Here is an 18,785-nt window from a genome sequence, read left to right as displayed (position 1 = left end):
TTAATATATAATTGTTTCTTTGTGGTTTATTGTTAAATCAGAGCTGAGAGATTAAAAAACTAGTCTAAATCCACTGGTGTGCCTAGAATCACTGATTCCTGAAGCTTTTGTACAATCACCACTTTATATTCTGTCCATACTCAGGATGAATAAATGTGTTTAGTGTCCTAAACTAAGCTAAAACTTGGTTTGTATAGGCACACAAGAACATTTTTGTCATCTAAACTATTATTCATCTTAAAAATCAAGTCTGTTATACTCTGAAGTGAGAAAACTTGGACTGGAAATGTCAGGAGAGAAGGTATTGTATTTTTTACTTCTAGTTGTTTGGAAATAGTCCAAAAGCAGATTATAGAAAGGCAAATATAATGAGGAGAAGTCAGCCAAGTTCTTGCAAAATTTCAAAAAGAATTGAACTTACTTTTGAGATGAAAGCTTTTATTTCATGTTCAGTATTGGTATGTTTTGAGATATTTTGACCTGAAACTCAGTATGCATAGGTGCTTCATCAACAAACACTTAAAGCACTATCACATGGACATATTTGTGATCCTTTGAACTAATACTTTTGGGTTTTTCTTCTCAAACCTGTACAAAGAAAATTTAAAAATCTGAATGTATCTCAATGTTAGGTATTAAAGTGTATATGAATCTTGTACTGAAAGTTACTTCTTTATTTTGAGCAAACAAGAATAAAAAAAATTCTTGGGTTATAAGGTTCTAAATAACTTTAGTATCCTTTTATCTCACCATGGATACGTAAATGCTTAATACATACACACCTGTAATTTCTCCTACAAACAGCAGATTCCTAGCTTGACCCACATTTTCACAGACAAATTCATGAAACACTGTCGATTCAACTTAAAAAAGGAAAAAAAAAAAAAACAAACTGTATTTTTTTTTTAAAGTTGTAAATAGAAGTAAACCAATAAGGACAATATTCACTTGAGATAAAAATTTGTGATCAATATTGTACCAAGACACATTAAAATATTATTGTAAAAACAAACAATACAACTTCTATTTTCTAATTTAACAAGACTGCTTATGATCTTCAGTCTTACACACTCAACAGAATCTAGATTTTATTATTCTGCAACAAAACATTTCACCTGAAGTGCCTCCCTGTATCTTTTACTTCTTTCACAACAAATGCAGGTTTAGATTTCCTATAATGCGTATTCCCCTGGTTTCTGATGAACTAGGTTAGACTGGGGAGGGTTTCTGTTGCAGCAATGACAATGTATTTACATGAAACCTTCCAGGCAAAAAAATGCCATTCCTGACAAAGAATCTAGGAGTCACCTCAATTATTATTGCACTGTAGTCATATCAGGAGAAAGCAATCTTTCCATCTTTTTCTGAGAGAAGTGTTTTATTTTGAAGGGAATAATAAAAACATTTACTCTGAGATAAATCCATCCAATATTTTAGATTGAGCCACTTAATGAAATTTTACTGAAGAGCAGAAAGGAACCATATCTTGAAGCAATTTCATCTAAAAGGACTTACATTAAATCAAAGAAAGCCCAGATCTGGAGGTCCTCCTTTAGTTCTCAATACAAAAAATGTTTAAAATTGCAGTGGAGATAAGCCTGTTTAAACACAGGTAAATAAAAATCCCAATCGGAATGGTTTGAACCAAAAATGAAAAAAAAAAAAAGACAAGATCATCAGCTGGTGAATAACTTCCTTGCTTTTAGTTTGTTTTTTTTTTTTTATTTATACCAAGCAATCTCCTCTCTGTTTTGTCTGCCTTTTTTGTACATGAAAAGCATGAATTGAATTTTAATCTACATGAATTTAGCCTCAGAAAAGCCCAAAGATGATTTCAATGTCAACCCCGACAGAAAAGGTGGGTGTAGATCTGGGATTGAGTTGAGAACTGCAAAGCTGAGCAACATATTGCCTAGCAGTAATTTAAATGCTAAAATTCACAGTCCTATATACAATTGATGACTAGAGGGAGAAAAGCACTTTAGAATTAAATGTTTAAAAACAAAATGTGGAGTAATCCAAGTCAGCTGAGAAACACTTTACTAAGGCACAGGTCCTAATGCCATCCACCTATGAGACACCATCTTGCAAGATGAGCTTTAGTGAGGCAGCTGAACCAACTTCAGATTTACTTGGCAGCTGCTCCTGTGAATGATGGTCCTAACCCTCCTCCCCTTCCTCTTCTCCTCTCCTTTCTTCCAATTCTGACAACTAGGCAGTCCCCCAAAAATCAGCTGAAATTGGGAAAATACTCGTTTTATTGCTAGGTTAGTTATCTGCCAAATCCTGGGAAGTGAATCCGTGCTTTGACAAACTCCAGAAGTAGTACAAGGTACAGTTTGGAGGGTGCACATAGAGCAGGTGAGGGAAGGAGAAGCAGAATGACCCCTTTTATTTCACCAAATTAGTGGATCAACTGTGCTTGGCTCATCATTTTCTGAACTTCTGGAAGAAAGCTTCCTTTGATCAAGATTCTCAAGCCTGGAGAGTAGGATGAAAATGGTTGTTTAAGTAGCTGTATTACACAGTTTTGCTAGTGACTTTGTGTAGGTCATTCAGAAGGCTCTAGAATTAGGCAGCTAAATAGCGAGATCCTGAGGACTGCAATTTTTGGACTTTGATTCTTTAATCTTAAGAACAAAATATAATCTCACAGTCAGTGAAAGCTGCAACTTTATTTCAATCATGATAATATCAGAAATTATATTTAATCTAATTGTGTTTCTGAAGCCTTTAGCCAGCCACCTCTCTAAAACAACAGTGTCTCAGGGAACTGGGATGCATCATCTCTCCAGACAGGTCTGCTGGAATCCCCTGTAAGCAGAGCACCTTGGTTCCAGCTCTGTGAGACTGATCCTTCAGACAGCACAGCACGAGAGACTCTTTCACATAACCCAAGGAAGGGTAATAAAATAGGCACTAACAATGTAATGAGAAAGATACAAGGATCTAGAGAGAGAACAATTGCAGATCTCCTTCTGATACATTTCTAAATGTGAAAGAGAGCCCTGCAGAGAAGGCAAGAATCAAGTTAGTGTGTTGATGCAGAACATATCAGTACTAAATTCTCCTACCATCCACAATTTATATTGAGTAATTTACTGGCTGAGAATAGAACAGAATTGACAACAGAGAAAGGATAAGACAATCCCGTATGATCATGTGTTCCTTAGGACATACACTACCCAGAAGCATCACTTAGTCTTGGTATGAACACTTAGCAATTAAAAACTTTCTAAATAACTTTTATCTGATTCCAATAACTCCCACTGGCCACCTGCTCTATTGGGAGTCCTTCCTCAATGTTATCTTCTCTTTTAGGGAAATAAATCTAGTGTTGTTTCTTGAGTGGTGGTGAGCTGGTACAGGAATCTCAGCACCCATGAACAGGATATACATTAAGCAAATGTTGAAATACCAATTGAGAAAAGTGCCCTGAGGGTCTCTATTTCAAATCCAGGGCCTGACACCAAGGCATAATGCAAGTTAGCCCCAAATGAGGATGCTGTCTGTTCCCAGTATTCTTAACCTGAGACATTTTTTTATCGCTGCATTCTCATAAACTTGCTCATTAAAAACTGGAACACAGTTTTGAAACAAAATATGATAAAACTGCAGAGAAACACCCACCTGGATTCTAGGCCTGAGCAGCTGCATGAACCATCTGTGCATACCATATGTTTGGTGCTTGATTTAGGGTGAATTAAGAGGGCTTGGAGGTAAACTGAACAGCTACAGTACAGTTAAGAAACTGCTTTCCTTCACACTTTCTTTAAATCTCCTTTTTATTTTCCTGTGATGTAATTTTTTCTTGTCTATTGGTAGCAATCAGTGCATATGAGCAAAAGCTTTGTCCAGTCCCAAACTGGAGTAGATCAAACACTGACTATTCAACTCCTGTTTCAGACAATTGATAAGTTTGGTTATTTTTGACATAACCCATTTAGTCCAAAGTTTTAGTGCTCTATCCCCTAAACAGTAAAACCAAAAAAAAAAAAAAAAAAAACACCAAAAAAAAAAAAAAAAAAAAAAAACACCAAAAAAAAACAACCCTCAGAAGAATTTGTTGATGAAATCAACTGCAGTGCACGTTGGCCTCAAGCCATACTTAACTTTACCTGTTGTGAAATAGTCAGTCCCAAGCAAGTTTTCATAGTGCTGCAGCTCTGCTATCAGGTTCCAGACTTAAGCTCATGTTCACCCAAGGGTTTGGAAGCCACATGTCAAAATTGGCTCAAATTTCACATGAATGCAGATCAAAAGCTTCAAGGACTTGAAAACACATTTTAAAAACAACTTTATGGATCTAATGGAATTTTAGTTTGCATGTGGAGATTTGTTCAAATCCCAAGTAATTCAGAAATGCAAGAGTATGAACCTATGTGAACAGAAGCCAACAAATTACTTGTTAGTTTTGGATTCTCTCACACCAAATATCAAACATGCTTTTTTATTTCCACCAGTTAGAATTGTAGCTTGTTAGCAACATCCTGAGACCAAGAGATTTTCAAGGCCTGTATCTGAAACTGCTGCATTTCTTATTCTGCTTGCAAACTAACAGCCTATTATGAACACCTCCAGAAAATATATAGTAAAAATTATGTTATTGGTACTAATAATTCTGCTACACAGCAGCTAAAATCTACTATCTACAGTACATGCAGTATCTGGAATAGCTTTGTGAATTCATAGAACATCCATAAAATGCATAAAAATTTAAATCATTTTAATTCTTGCTTAATTATTTAATATAAACCCAAAGCAATTAAATTCAATACTATGAGGATAGACTAGACAGACGAAATAGTGTTTAGCAACCATGTCTTTCCAAGATGTTGTTAACAAGCTACATCTGTGGCTTTTGGACAACGAAATAAAAGATCTGAAAAATAAAGCTATTAGGTGTACAATAAAGAGACTAAAAGGAGGTGTATATGGGTGTCTAGTGAGAAAGTGTTATGAAAAGTTTTAGAATATCAATGCCAAAAATCTTCCTGTTAGAAATTTTATCAGAAGTAGGTTTCAGCCCCATAGGAGTGTGTTCAGAGATAAGTATGTGTTAATTCTACTCATATATGCAATTTTCTGTGGGCGAGAGTGAATCTAGTCCGTAATACCTATGTTCAAAACCTCTTTAGTAAATCTTATAAGATTTCTTGCTCTTTGTGGCATGAACTTTGGAAATCTCATAACAAACATACTCAAAGATTTTCACCATCCTGAAAAGCAGAAATACTGCAGTACCAGCTGGTTTTGCTTGACTGTAATAACATTAGAAATGAAACTTGGAAAATTACTATATTTTCCAGTTCCTTTTAAACTAGACAGAGAAGTGTTAGTAGATGTGTTTATATATTAAGAGTTGATGCTACACTTTATTATTATTCTATAATGAATGAGATCTTTCTGCCCAGAAGTATCATTTTTTTGTTATCACCCTTAACTGACAGAATTTACTTAAATTATTTTATTCATTCAAAAAAATTTAACTACACAACAGTGTGACTTCAAGAAATACAAAATTCAGAAAAAGATGTTCTGTTGGTGAAAAAAAAAACTAAATTTGCATTAATATTGTTCTGTCCTTTCATCTTAGTTGATTGAATGGCAGTTTAAATCAAAAGGTCTCAAACAGATACCATCACACTTCACATATTCCTAAGGGGAGAGTGCTAGATCTGGATTACAAAAACTTCTGTTTCAATAGCACAGTTTAGCCTGCATGCCAAAAAGTGATAGTTTTCAACACTCTTTTGAAGTCACATCTCTCTCTCAAACGAAAAAATTAATTTTTTTATCCTGTTCAGCTCAGTAATACCAAATAGACTCATTATAATCTGTTACCCAACCATTATCTTGTCTGTTCCTTACATTTCACTGAAGTTTGCCATGAGGACAAAGAACACAAGCTTCCATCCCTCATCTCTGTTTTCTGATCCCAAAATTTCTTAAACATCCTCTCTCTGGATGTCTGCACAAGTATTTAAAGTCAAGACCAATGCATTTCTCATTATCACATTAGGTTCAACAAGTTAACAAGCAGCTGCAGGTGATGACTGCTACCGAGCTGAACTGTTTCACAGCTCAGGACTTGGCACTGCTTTTGTCACGTGGTTTCTCAGCAACTGGTAATGGCTGATTGCCATGTTTAGAAGGCTCAGTTTGTTCTTTCACATGTATTTGGGACTCCAGACAAGATTTTGAAAGGTAAAATCCTAAAAAGAGTTAGGCAACCATTTCCATTTGCAAGGGCCTAAACAAATGCTTTTAAACCAAGTAGATTTTTTTGGTTATTAGATACAGATGTAGATATAGCCACCTTACTTTTTAAGAACCTAAAGTTCCAAATCCTGGCTAGCTTCATGGCTTACAGAATTGCCATGCAGTCTTCCAGCCACAAGATTATACACTGCAGGCTGTGCCATGCATAAGCCAGACACCATGCCAGATACCTGTACCATCCTGTACATAGAAGGTACACAGGTGCCCTTTCTTTGGCAGGAGTGGGTTGGGAAAATACTAAAGAACAGAGAACCAGAGACATGCCTACATAAGTGCAGACCAGCAAGCCTGCAGAGCTGAGCAGCAGATAACTTCGTTATCTACACCTGGTTTGGTTCAGATGATACTTGTCTCCCTATTTAAGTCCCTCTGATGAGTGATCTAGCTGGTATTTCCAGAACACCAAGTGGAGTGTCCTCTACTTTCCTTTAAAATGCCACAGAGAAGGATACACCATTTTTTGCTTTCATGTAGACTCCCACTTGCTCCTGTGCTCGTCTTGGCAGTGGGGAAGCAAGGGTTCAATAAGCTTCTCTGCCTAGGAGATAAGGCAATTACCACTTGCAGGAAAACACTCAAACTGTCAATTCTAAGCATTTATGAATGGGAACTTAGGTCCTGTTGTGGATGAACTGAAACTTTACAGAATCAGAGACAGAGGAAGCAGTGGCAAATGTTCAACTTTGTAACCCAGATTTTATGACATTTAGCCCAGACTAGAACACCTATATGAGTGGTCACAGCTTCTACTGCTACAGTTTAACAACCAACCATCTGATGTAAAATGTAGGAACCACTCAGGAGAGAGAATCTAGGGCAATCCTAGGGCTGAACCATGCTTCTTCTTATGCACACCATCTTTCCCTAAAATGGTATGCAAGAAAACTAGATGTGTTCATGGCCATTGCCCAGCCCTGAGGTCATGTGGCATAGAACAACACATCTACACCTCTAAACTTTTCTAACTTCCAAAATGAGATGGCCACATGCGAACTGACAGCTGGGAAAGGTCCTTGGTCTGCACTTGCTCCCTAATTAAGTAGGAGAACTGTTCAGGACAGCAGGAGGTCAAAGCCACACAGTTGCCCATTTAGGGGATTTAAAAGTAAACACTGGCTTTCCAACACCTGGCAGCATTTCCTGGAGCTGTTTAGTCCACTTATACAAAATATGCAGCTTGATTCCTTTTTGCCAGCAGCACAGCTTCCACATAAGAGGGTGACCCTATGTCTCTGTTGCCCATAGCCTGGTCACTGTAGACCTGTCCACAGGGACATTTGTGGGTCAAAGCCACCCTGGATGCAAGCAGGGACAGACCTGGGCTCTCCAGAGTGCTCTAATCCCAAGGCTCTTGGGCAAAGCCAATGTGCCTTCATCAAGCCTAGTTTTAACAGGATGGTGTGGGCTGTGTTGTACCAGGCTCTGGACCAGATGGCTCCAGAGGTCCCTTCCAGCCTTGATTACTATGCTGTGATGCAATGATACAGCTACATTTTCTCACAGTCAATAACCTGTAAGTGAATATTATGTGTGCTTAGACAGGAGTCCTTTATCAGCTTCTCCAATCAAAGATACTGCATCTCTCTCTCACACACACACATCAGAAATCCTCCTTCACAAGAGCACTTGGTGAATGACCTAGAATAAATTCCTGGAATGATGCAACCAGGCACAACCTGTGTCATGGGGCAAATCCAGCTGCACAGGGACAGGGTCAAAAGAGGATGTGTACTGCATGTCTACACTCCCATGAACTCGGATGGTCACTGCAGAGATTTTTCTGAGGTTATTGTATATAAAACTGAATTCCCTACAATTTCCTGTAGATCAAAATTTCTGGAACACTTTATAAAATCAGGTTTTGTTAAGCCTTGAGAAGGCTGAAAGAGAAATCTAGTTGCCGTCATTTACAACATAAAAGACAGTTACAGAGAAGACACATAAAATTCCACTGTGGTGCACATCTAAAGGACAAGAGGCAATGGTTAGAAGATGCAACAAGGGAAATTCTGATTACATATAGGAAAATATTAATTTACATGGGAATGGCTAAGCCTCTGGAACAGGATGATCAGACAGGCCATGGAACTGTCATCCCTGCAGATTTTCGAACCTCTACTGGATTGGCCCTGAGCATTCTGATCTGGATTTAAAGTAAGCCCTACTTTGAGATTGAACTTCAAATCCATGAGGGGATTCTTACAACAAAAATCATACTGTTATCCTATGGTATTTTCTATAGAAGCACTGAAAAAAAAAGGTCAGTAAGACTTGGCTACATTTGGACATCATTGTGTTGCAGTAAATCCACTTCTTTATCATCCATATGTTGCATTTTCTGCATTTCTGCATTTTCTGCATTTTCATTAATCCAAATTCTTCTAACAATTAAATCTTACCATTGAATTAAAATCAAGAAGGTAAATTGGCTTCTCCTTACAAGAGGATTTAGCATTCATTATTTATTGCCCAATATAAAAAGCAGTACTTCTGTTTCAAAACCAGAATTCATTAGTGACAGAAAATACAGACACTCAGGTTTAATAAAAACATACACAATCAGATTTATTCTTGTCAGCTCAAGCTACCATTTTATAAATACTTTCTTAATAGCCTTTTTTTTTGTATTATCTGCAATTTGATCAAGTAAATTACCATTCTGGGGAAATCTGTATATTTAAGTTGAATGATGGAAGCATTATCAGAGCAACATCTCAATGAATGAAACAACTTGGAATAATTTAACATGAAATTGGACCAGTTTCACATTCAAGAATATGAACAAGAAATCTGTAGGCTGGTTAGTGTTGTAAACCTGTGGCTCAGACACTTGTTTCTCATGTCATCTCAATCTTCTTTAGCTTGGTTAATAATTTTTTATGTCATCTAATTTTTCACTTAATGTTTTTTTCCAGTTTGCTCACATTTGTTACTTGCTTTCTCATATTTGATAAAATATTTATTTTTTCCCTTCATTTTCCAGACTGATTGTTTAACATTTTGATTTTTACCTTTCTGTTTTTTATTCCATATGCACTTCATTTGTCATACTTACCTATCACATCCCTCTTTTTTTCTGCTGAGGAAACTATCTACTACAAGTAGGAAAGTATAAAAAATGAAACAGCTCTTCTAATTAGTTGGACAGAAGTTTTCTCATTTTCCTGAGAAAGCAAAACTTTAAGGATTACTTCTCCAAGAAAAATATATTTCTTCTTGACAAGAGACAGCTCAATGCTTTTACATACCAGACACGTTACAACAATGTAAGAATAGTTTCCAGAGGATTCAGTGTCATCAAAATCTGATAACATTCAGTAAGACATCTACATAACTTTTTTCCTGGACTTTTCATTTTGAAATGTGGCACAGGGATTAAAAGAATGTGTTGTTTATGAGAGAGGGAATGCATAAAAATTTTACTTTCAGACCCATCTAAAATGTAGTCAGGTTTCATCGTACTTTCCCTTACCAAAGCTTTGACGTTAGTCTTTAATATTCTGCTTACCACAGATATTCTCTATTGCACTGATTCAGAGATTGTATATGGCCATTAATTTTTGTGGACTTCATCACTCATGCTTTCACAGTAGACCACAATTAAATACTCGTTGGCTCATTAAATTGTGGCAGTCAGCAGTGTCTGCCAAGCTTAATGAAGCTAATAGGAATATTTCAAACGATGTCACAGTTAAGGGAAAGTTCTACATAAAAATCCTCACATCTACCACTCTTCAGAAGTCAGTTATTTTGTTGCAGTTTACAGGCTAAGTTTGTTTTGCAGACCCTGTGAGAAATCAGTGTTATTGATTCTAAGGTTAATGGCCCATGGGTATAAACAACCAAAGCCTTACTTTTTGATTCCCAAACGCTTAAATGCCAATTTTACACATATAGCTATATTTCTGTAAAAAATTTTTAGAAAGGATCTTTTCAACGGCAGTATTTTTTAAAAGGCTGTACACAACTCTGGACAATCAACCCTGGTATTTTAGTTACATGTTCAGCCTTACCTAAAACATGACAAGTATTCTCACTACTTGGCTTGATTAAAGTCACAGTTTGTGCAATATAACACAGAAGTATGTAACAGGATGGGTATTCAAAATGGAAGTAAAATGTGTGAGGTAGAGCGGGACTTCTGCCCCCAAATGTAAATGTATTCAGTGCAACTGTCTGGCTTTCATTCCCTTCCAAACCTGTAGATCATACTCCTTTTCAGTGTGAAACAATATTTGGATTGAAATGCATTTCAAGGGAAGACTGAAATCTAAACCAGATCAGCTAAAACATACCCCAGAAATATTCATTAATCTCCACAGACCCCTTGGAACAAACATTTCTAGTATTGACATCTACACTTAGGCAAGAGTGATTCCACTTGGAACATTCAAACACTTACTACAATTCAAGTTCAACACTTGTTTCCCCAATGTTGCTTTAAACTCCTCTTTTTATTGGCAAAATTTTGGCTGAAAATAACTAAATTAGTCAGTGATAAGAATATTTCTGATAGCTCTTATCCATAGATGAATTATTAATTTTAGAAAGAGAACAAAAGCAAGAGAAAGGCTTCTGTCTCCAGTAAGGGAAGGTGAACTATAAATTAAAACCTGCAGATCCTTTTAAAATTCTAGGGGCACAAAATAAAGATATAAACTACTTTATTTACAAATTTATTCCAGGAAGAAGGGAAACAAAGCTTGCTGTGATTTTGGTAACATATAGCCACATCTCAATCTGCAGTCTGATGGATGATTTTCCTTTTGCTTAAATTTTTGACAAGGTAAGATGAATAGTTGCTCCATTTCCACTTCTGCATGTTTCAGTCACCATAGTTACTCTAATCAGCTAAGAGACTCCTGTTGTACTACAAACTGTAAAAGCTATACATGTGCTAGAGATACATTATTCAAAATAACATTACACAACTACATTACTTCAGGTATGACTAGGGCTCTTTTGGTATGAAATATTACTTCTCCCTACACTGGAAAATATATTTACCATAATTTTGGACAGAATTGTCATAAAAACACATGCTAATATATCCTTAGCTATTTAAATATCAAGTGTTTTATGACCTTAGAGGTACCTTATAGAGAAATGAACCAAAAAGGCTGATCAAAGCACAAAGCAGTTGATATGAGTCACTACAAAGACTGCTCCAGTTCACTCACTTAGTGGCATTTGCAAAGCAAACTGTGACTCCAGTATGCTTTGCCTGCTGGGAATAACAGGAGAAAAATTCTTGAATGCTTTACAAAGAAAGGAACATAATTATGAGATTATTAATATTTTCATTAATTGGGAGAGATGCACTGAATTCTACACTAATGCATTCTACACTAATTTTTCATCTAAACAGTTGTGACTCTCCAGGGTGGTACCTGACTCACTATAAACAAAGAATTAAGATCAGAGAGACTCTTTTCCTCTCTTTTGATTGCACAAATCAAAAATATTTTAAAAAATAAAAAACAAGTAAACAAACAAAATGTGAAAAAATATTCTTTTGTGGCTTGGATAATAAATCTGTGAAACATATCCCAGATAACTTGTTTTCTACAGCAGCATTTTGGAAAAAAATATGAATTTCAGATGAAGGTTGCAATTTTTTTAGGGTTCCTCATGTATGTCAGCAATACACCGTTTAATAATACAAGGTTATTTGACAAAAATCAGCTGTTACCCAGAAAAAGTGCCATTGCATTCATTTGGTTTTTTGAGTACATGGAAAATGACGCTTCAGCCATTTTTAACTTACAGGCAAGATTGTCTGTACATATTTCTTGGAATACAGAGGCCAGTAGAAAGCAACATATGAAACAAAACTAGAAACACAGAGCATATCATTTTATGATGGGAATCTGAATTGCATCACTGGCCATCACTATCCCCTGTAAAACTCATAAACCTTTCAACTCACGGAAGTGAAAGCCTGTTACCACACTGAGTCAATGATCCCCGCTCAGAGGCACCCTTCTGACTACTTACCATCCATCCTTCCACCCTCCACTGCATCTAATCACTAAAAAAAGATAAATTCCCCAAATATGCAAGGATGATAACAAGAAAGCATGAAGAACCAGGCAGGCCATTCATTTCCAGGTAAAGTTAGAACTGAGCAGGACACACTGCCCTACAAACTTTACTATATGTCAGGTAATTGTGTCCCCACAAGAAAACCTAAGACAGAAAACTGTTTAGCCTTATCCATCTTTTGCACATAAATAGGATGTGGAAATCTGCTCCCTCTTATTGCAGTCTCTCAGGATTAGTGGTCTCTACAAAGAATCTCAATACATAGACTGTGCCACATTTATAGACAAGGAAAATAAACAGAGTCTTTTTCTTTTGGAAGAATTTTTGAAGAGTGAGACTGGTGCCAGCTTTATTCAGCTAGAACCTTTCATCTGAAATATTCATTTTGCATTTGGGGTTTTTAGAAAAAATATATAGTTAGCAAAACCATTTGCATTCCAACCCATTTCAGAAAGCACTGCACTGCAGAAGACAAAACTCTTCTGAAATGCTGATAACCCAAACCAACTTTCCAAGTTGAAACTGTATTCCAGAGCCTGATATAATGAACCAAGAAGGTCAAAAAGACTATTAGGCAGTAATCCAACCCTTTCCTCATAATCTGCCTTGTCCCACCTGTTTGGGCTGGGATGGCAGGAGAAAACTTTGCTTACAGCTACAATGTGTTCATGCCGACTCATGAGGGGAAACGTGCACAGCTTAAATCAGCTCTGTACTCCTCTGATACCAGGCCATCTGTGTACCAGCTGTCCTCTGGTGAAAAACAGAGCATACTGAATGTTTGCTGCAGGGCTTTTCACACATTTCTCTGCCTTGTCAGCAAACTTGTTTCAACGTGAGAGATTTGGCCGCTCACTTTACTCTCTTCTCTTTCTTTCTTACCCATGTAATATACCCACACAAAGATCCTAACACCCAGGAGAGACCATTACAGGGAAGTTACAAAAGAGATACCAAAATTTTAACCTACTGCACTGTATGCTACCCATCATCACTGTGTCTAATTATGTTGCACTCTGTATCTATGCCTAAGGTATCCAGGTGACTTTGTGTGCTATTCAACATTTTTTCTGTTTCTGTTGCCAAAATGCTGTTAAGAGTATCTTTGTATGTTGTTTTTAGTGTTGGATTCTTTTTGTTATTTGCCATATTTTCTCTTGTTAGAGAGGATTTGCAATAAAAAGAACTGCTGGTGCTTAGAGGTTGAGAGCATCATTCTCATCATGATAAAAAGAGAAGACCATTATGTGACCATATAATGAGAACAGTAGGATGCTTAATTCACCTATTCTGTTCTAAAACTTGGTTTAATCGCTAATTTGTTTTTTATTTTCAGCAGAGAAAATTTTGATTCAGGTACTTGTAGACCTTGTCTTTATTTCTTGGTCATGACAGTTAGGACAGTTAAAAAAGCATACTGGAAAAGACCCTTTTAAATAACCAAGGTTTGTTGCACTGATAGCTCCAGAGTGAACCAGGGCACTAAGCAGCCACCAGGAGTCCAGCAATCACTGTGGGAACTGGAGTAGGGGATAGCCTAAGCCATATTGTGTACCAGCAGGAAGAGCATTATACAGTAATCCCAACTGGAGCTGACAAACAGCTCGCTGTGACAAATGTGCTCATTCAGTATTTGCTGTGGATAGCTCTTTGCTTGAAAAGAAGGGTTGTTTCTTGAGAAGCTGGAGGTGAGAAAAGGCAATTTTAAACACTGTCATTTCCTGGTTGTCCCAGGTTAGCAAGGAGGCCAGCATGATGCTATGCACTTCGATGAATGGGAGCTTCAGAGGACAAGAAACAAGATCGCAGGTAGATTTCCAGTGCCTTCTCTCTCCATTTTAGTTCAGTTTAGTTGAAGCATTCACTGCTCAGCCAAAAGATGATTTCTAAGAGCTTAGAGACTTACTTTCTTTTCAAAGTAACTTCTTAGCTGCCTCATTACTGAGCATGCAAATAGCCGAAGGTTGACAGCATTTGTGGATGTTAAATTCATTGCAATTCATCCAGTCTGTAAACAAACCAATGTACTTTTTGGGACAGGACATCCCTGCAAAAGATTTTCAAAGGCGCTACCAGCCTCCAGCCTGGGGCACAGCCTCCAACTGCCAGCACCCTCCACCCAGGGGAAGCCAAATGAAGCCATTATTTAACATTTAACAATGTTAAGTTTAACACAACAGTTTAAAAAATGCATGAGAGAGGTTCATTAGCATGAACTTAAAGGTTTTGTCTACAACCCTGCTTGTAAGGAGGACAGATGCACTGCACAAAAATTCAAAAACACAGATCCCATAGGCTTATATTAGGAAGCAAATATTTTCAGAAAAAAATCTCCAGGGAAGGAATACAAGGTGACCAGTCCTTGCCACAGGTAAAATCCACAGGTGTCACAAGTCACACACAGCTTTGGCATGCCTGTGACTTGTCAGGAAAATGCCACAGAAGAACAAACCAGCACTTTGATAATGACTGATGCCCAGAGTCAGCCACTTCAAACCACTGAAGCAATGAAAAGAAGGCAGAGGCACTAGAGACAGACAGGCTTTCTCCTTTCATTGAAAAATCCTCCATCTCAAAAGAATGTTGTTCCAAAGGGATTCCTAGAAAAGGGCTCTGTGAAGCAGAGAAACACTGGACATAAGAAACATAAGGAGAAGAAGTTACTTGAATTTTCACTGTAAGTCAGCTTAGCTCTAGCACCAGAAAAGGCTTTCTCTGCCTTTTAACATCTTTCTGGCTTCCATGCGAGCAGCCCAACCCTACCATTACCAAACATCACTCATGCAGTGCATGCTGGGGTCATTCACAACCATCTTGCTGCTACCAGCACTAGCAGCAGACTGCTAAGTATGTAGAGGAGATTCACCAGTGGATGCCAGCTGCTTTGTACCACTCCAGTGATGCCAAGCTGCTGTAAACCAGGTTTAACAGGCCTGTTAGACAAGCTTTGTTATTGCTTTGTGTTACTGACACAGTGCAAAGCTGCCAGAGCAGCCCAAGGAATCTGATTCTCTGCTTTCTTTTTGCAAAAAAAGTGCAAGTGTTAATCCTGACTTTGAATCCTGTCAAAATATTTAATAAAGTCCACTGGGAGGATCTTATACATTGACAGCTTTAAACTCTAAATACACTATTCCTGTCAGTCTTCCTCAAAAGACTGGATCTGTCCTTCTTTTTAGTGGCCATTGAATTTTTTGCAATTATATACATTCATATATATCAACAACTTAAATATTAAAATCTGTCCTCATTGATCAAAATAATTTTTAATTTTATGATAACATAGAAAACACAAACCTTCCAGGATTCCTACATCGTGACACATGGTCTTTTCAAGCAAGACCATGGTACATAAAATTATCGATGTGCACATTGATAATATTGCCTACACAGAATATACATACAGTTACACACTAACCCCAAAGCAAGAAGATATTGTGACAGTGCAATTTAACTGGTTTTGTTGCAGACCAAGAAGCAAGAGTTCAGACCTCTTATCAGACTCATGATGAAGTAAACTCCTGCCCTATGCTCTATAAATCATACAACGTTAATAGACCTGAGGCATCACAGGCAGCTGGATGTGGCAATAGCCATACTGGTTTTGGTTTGCTGTCAGTCACAGAAAACTGGCCTGTCTGTAGCTCAGAGGGACACCTTGGCTCAATCAGATGTTCAACTTTTTGCACTCTAAACAAAGGTCTGGGAAGACTTCTCTACCCAAAGAGTCCTGTTAAAATGGATGAGCTGCAGATTTAAATATTGATGGCTGTATATCATTGTCGTTTATCTACACAGTCTTACAAACCTCTGCTACATAAACTCCTGTCAGATCCCACTAGCGAGCAAAATCTCCTTTTATTGCAAAGTTCTATTTGCATAATTATGGACATTCTCCTTCACCCCTTTCAAGTTTTAGCCATTCATTTTCAGCTTGACAGAAAAACTACTAGATAAAGCTATAAGGCATATTTTGTGGAAGAATTAATAGTCTGCAATACACCTGTTAAATATGCTGTTATCAAAAGAAATGGAAGACTTTATCCTTCTGAAATCAAAATTACATAATTATTCAATGTCACTCTGAACAATAATGGCAAAACTGTTCTATAAAGCCCCAATTTAGGAATCAATTAAAAATATATATCTTTATAAATTACCTATAACATCTACACACAGAACATCAGAACCTCCCATTTCAAGATTAAACCCAGCCACTCCTAAATCCCTAGGAACCTGACACTAAGATTTAAATTACGAGAGGCACAGCTTTTTCCATAGTGCCTCTCCCATCTGTGACTGGAATAATAGAATTTGCACTAGCCTCTTAGAATATTTCCTTATGCAGAGACTAAAATGCCTCAAAATACATTTTAAAATAATCTGGAAAATATCTAAGAAAATAAGTTCATGTTGCAAAAAACCCTTATTATTCCTTTCCATTTTCTGTTCTCCTCAACTTGGTCTTTTGAGAATAGGAAGATCCACATTCATGGAAGGTACTTGAGAATCTAATTTCTGTCTGTGTGTCCAACTTGCACTGAAACCAATTGGAAACCAGTGGGAATTAGGTATCTTGTCTCATTTCTGGGTATAGACTTATGTTTGAGAAAGAATAGAACATTCAGACAGAGAACACTGAGAAAGAACAGAACAGTAAACAAGGATGGAGAAGCTGGTGAGGAACAACATTAGGTGGGACAACTAAGGGTGAAGGCAGCTGGTGCTGAGCACATCAAACAGCACAGCTCCAGCACAATGAGGAAAAAGACCAAAGATTCTGGTCATCTTCCCTGTCATCAGCCATTCAGATTTCCATAATTATAGTTGATTTCTTTTTCTTCTTCCTTCTCCAATAAAGTTCTGTCTGTTAGAGACAGTTATTCAATATCTCACTCATTGTTCTTCAAAAGGATTCTGAATAGAACATGAGTTTGTATGTTTTAAAAGTTTAATATAACCAAGTGTGGCGTTCGCTGCTGCCAAAAGAGGGTTGTACTGGGCATAAGAGGCAGGGGAAATATTGAAGGCACTATACAAACAATTTTATAGTTATACTTAATTTTGTAGTTTTGTTTAAACTCTGGAACTTCGTAAATATAAGTTTAACATTTTTGCTTAGCTGTTTAAGTACTACTCTGCAACAGGAAACTGCTTGAGGACAAAGACAACAAGGGGCTGTGAAGATAAGGGAAACCTACATATCTGGTGTCCAGTTACAAAGACCCATACCCCTCCAGAACACTAAATCAAGGAAGAACAGGAGAAACGGCTTAGATACGAGGGAGATGGGACAGTGCCTACCTAAAGAGGAATGCCAGGGCCTCATAACAATAGAGACCCTTAAGTCAGCACATGTGAACAGTGTACATGTTAAGAGCCATAACACAGAAATTACCCCCAGAAGGAGCTGTGGTTCTGGACAATAGACAGTACATGTGGATGACATACTGAGTGGGCAGGACTTGAAGGGGGAATTCAAGGTGTCTCATAATGTAAATAACTCACAAGAAAACTGTTGAGGTGGACATACCATGGAGGGACACCCTTCCACAGCCCCAGTGTGGTAATAAAGGAATGCTTTCTTAACAGTATCCTGCTGTTAAGTTGATTTCTTTGACTCTATACTCAGGCAAGATGCTTTGGGTAACCCCCAGAAGAAGCACATCAAGTGAAGCAATTTAGGGAAAGCATCTTGTACTCAATCATAGCATTGGAAAAATGGCATAAAAAGATGCATATAATCCCAGGAGGCACTGACCAAGTTTAGGACTAATAGAGTTCAATTTAGATGCTCAAGCATAGGCATTTAGTGCCATGTGATATGCTCTAGAATATACGAGATATCCCTGTCAGATATGACAATGCCTGCGCCATATCTATGTCCTTTCGATGCCTTTTCCTGGTCTTAAAATCAAGAATCAAACACAGTTAGAAGGCAAAAAGGGATTTTACCTTGGTATTTATTTTAAGGATCCTTAGGTGCACACGTCCAGGTGGAATGCACCCCAATGCCCACCACAATGCACATCCCCAAAAGATCTGGTATAACATTATAGGTATTACTAATTAGCATATCTATCAAAGATTCCCCAGTGAGAGGCTCGAGTGAGCCCCCCTCCCCAAGGAACCTTCCCCTGGATGGTTCTATCTTAGTTTACAGAATGTGTTCTGGAGAGGACCTTGGGGTCTGGGGTATTCTGATCCCTAACTATGAGACTTCTAAAATGTTTTGTCTCCTAGTTTGACAAATAAGTCTTAGAATATAGGCTAAAAACCACTAAGAATACAGAAGTTATACAACGGTATATAGAAGGGGTATAAAAGAAAAGGCAAAAAATCATCATGGCATCACTTTCAATTTGAGGGCATCAGCTTCCTAAAAACTCTCAATGAGACCCTTGTCAAAAATCCTTCTTCTTATCCTAAAAATAACCTATATTTGTGTATTTACTGAT

At 37.4% G+C, this 18,785-nt stretch overlaps 1 long non-coding RNA gene across 2 annotated transcripts; it reads right to left on the bottom strand.

Annotated features, from left to right (window-relative positions):
• Positions 1-2,675: 2,675 nt before the first annotated feature.
• Positions 2,676-5,954, bottom strand: LOC138105635 (uncharacterized). 2 transcript variants are annotated; one of them, XR_011148581.1, is made up of 4 exons: positions 5,872-5,954; positions 4,119-4,378; positions 3,631-3,897; positions 2,676-3,008 (listed from the first exon to the last, which is right to left on the bottom strand). It is a non-coding gene; the product is annotated as an uncharacterized lncRNA (long non-coding RNA). The 2 variants fall into 2 exon arrangements; XR_011148582.1 differs by lacking the exon at positions 3,631-3,897.
• Between the last annotated feature and the right edge of the window lie 12,831 nt (positions 5,955-18,785).

The sequence above is a fragment of the Aphelocoma coerulescens genome, chromosome 2 (assembly GCF_041296385.1).
Source record: "Aphelocoma coerulescens isolate FSJ_1873_10779 chromosome 2, UR_Acoe_1.0, whole genome shotgun sequence".
Taxonomy (NCBI): domain Eukaryota; kingdom Metazoa; phylum Chordata; class Aves; order Passeriformes; family Corvidae; genus Aphelocoma; species Aphelocoma coerulescens.
This window is presented reverse-complemented; position numbering and strand designations above follow the sequence as displayed.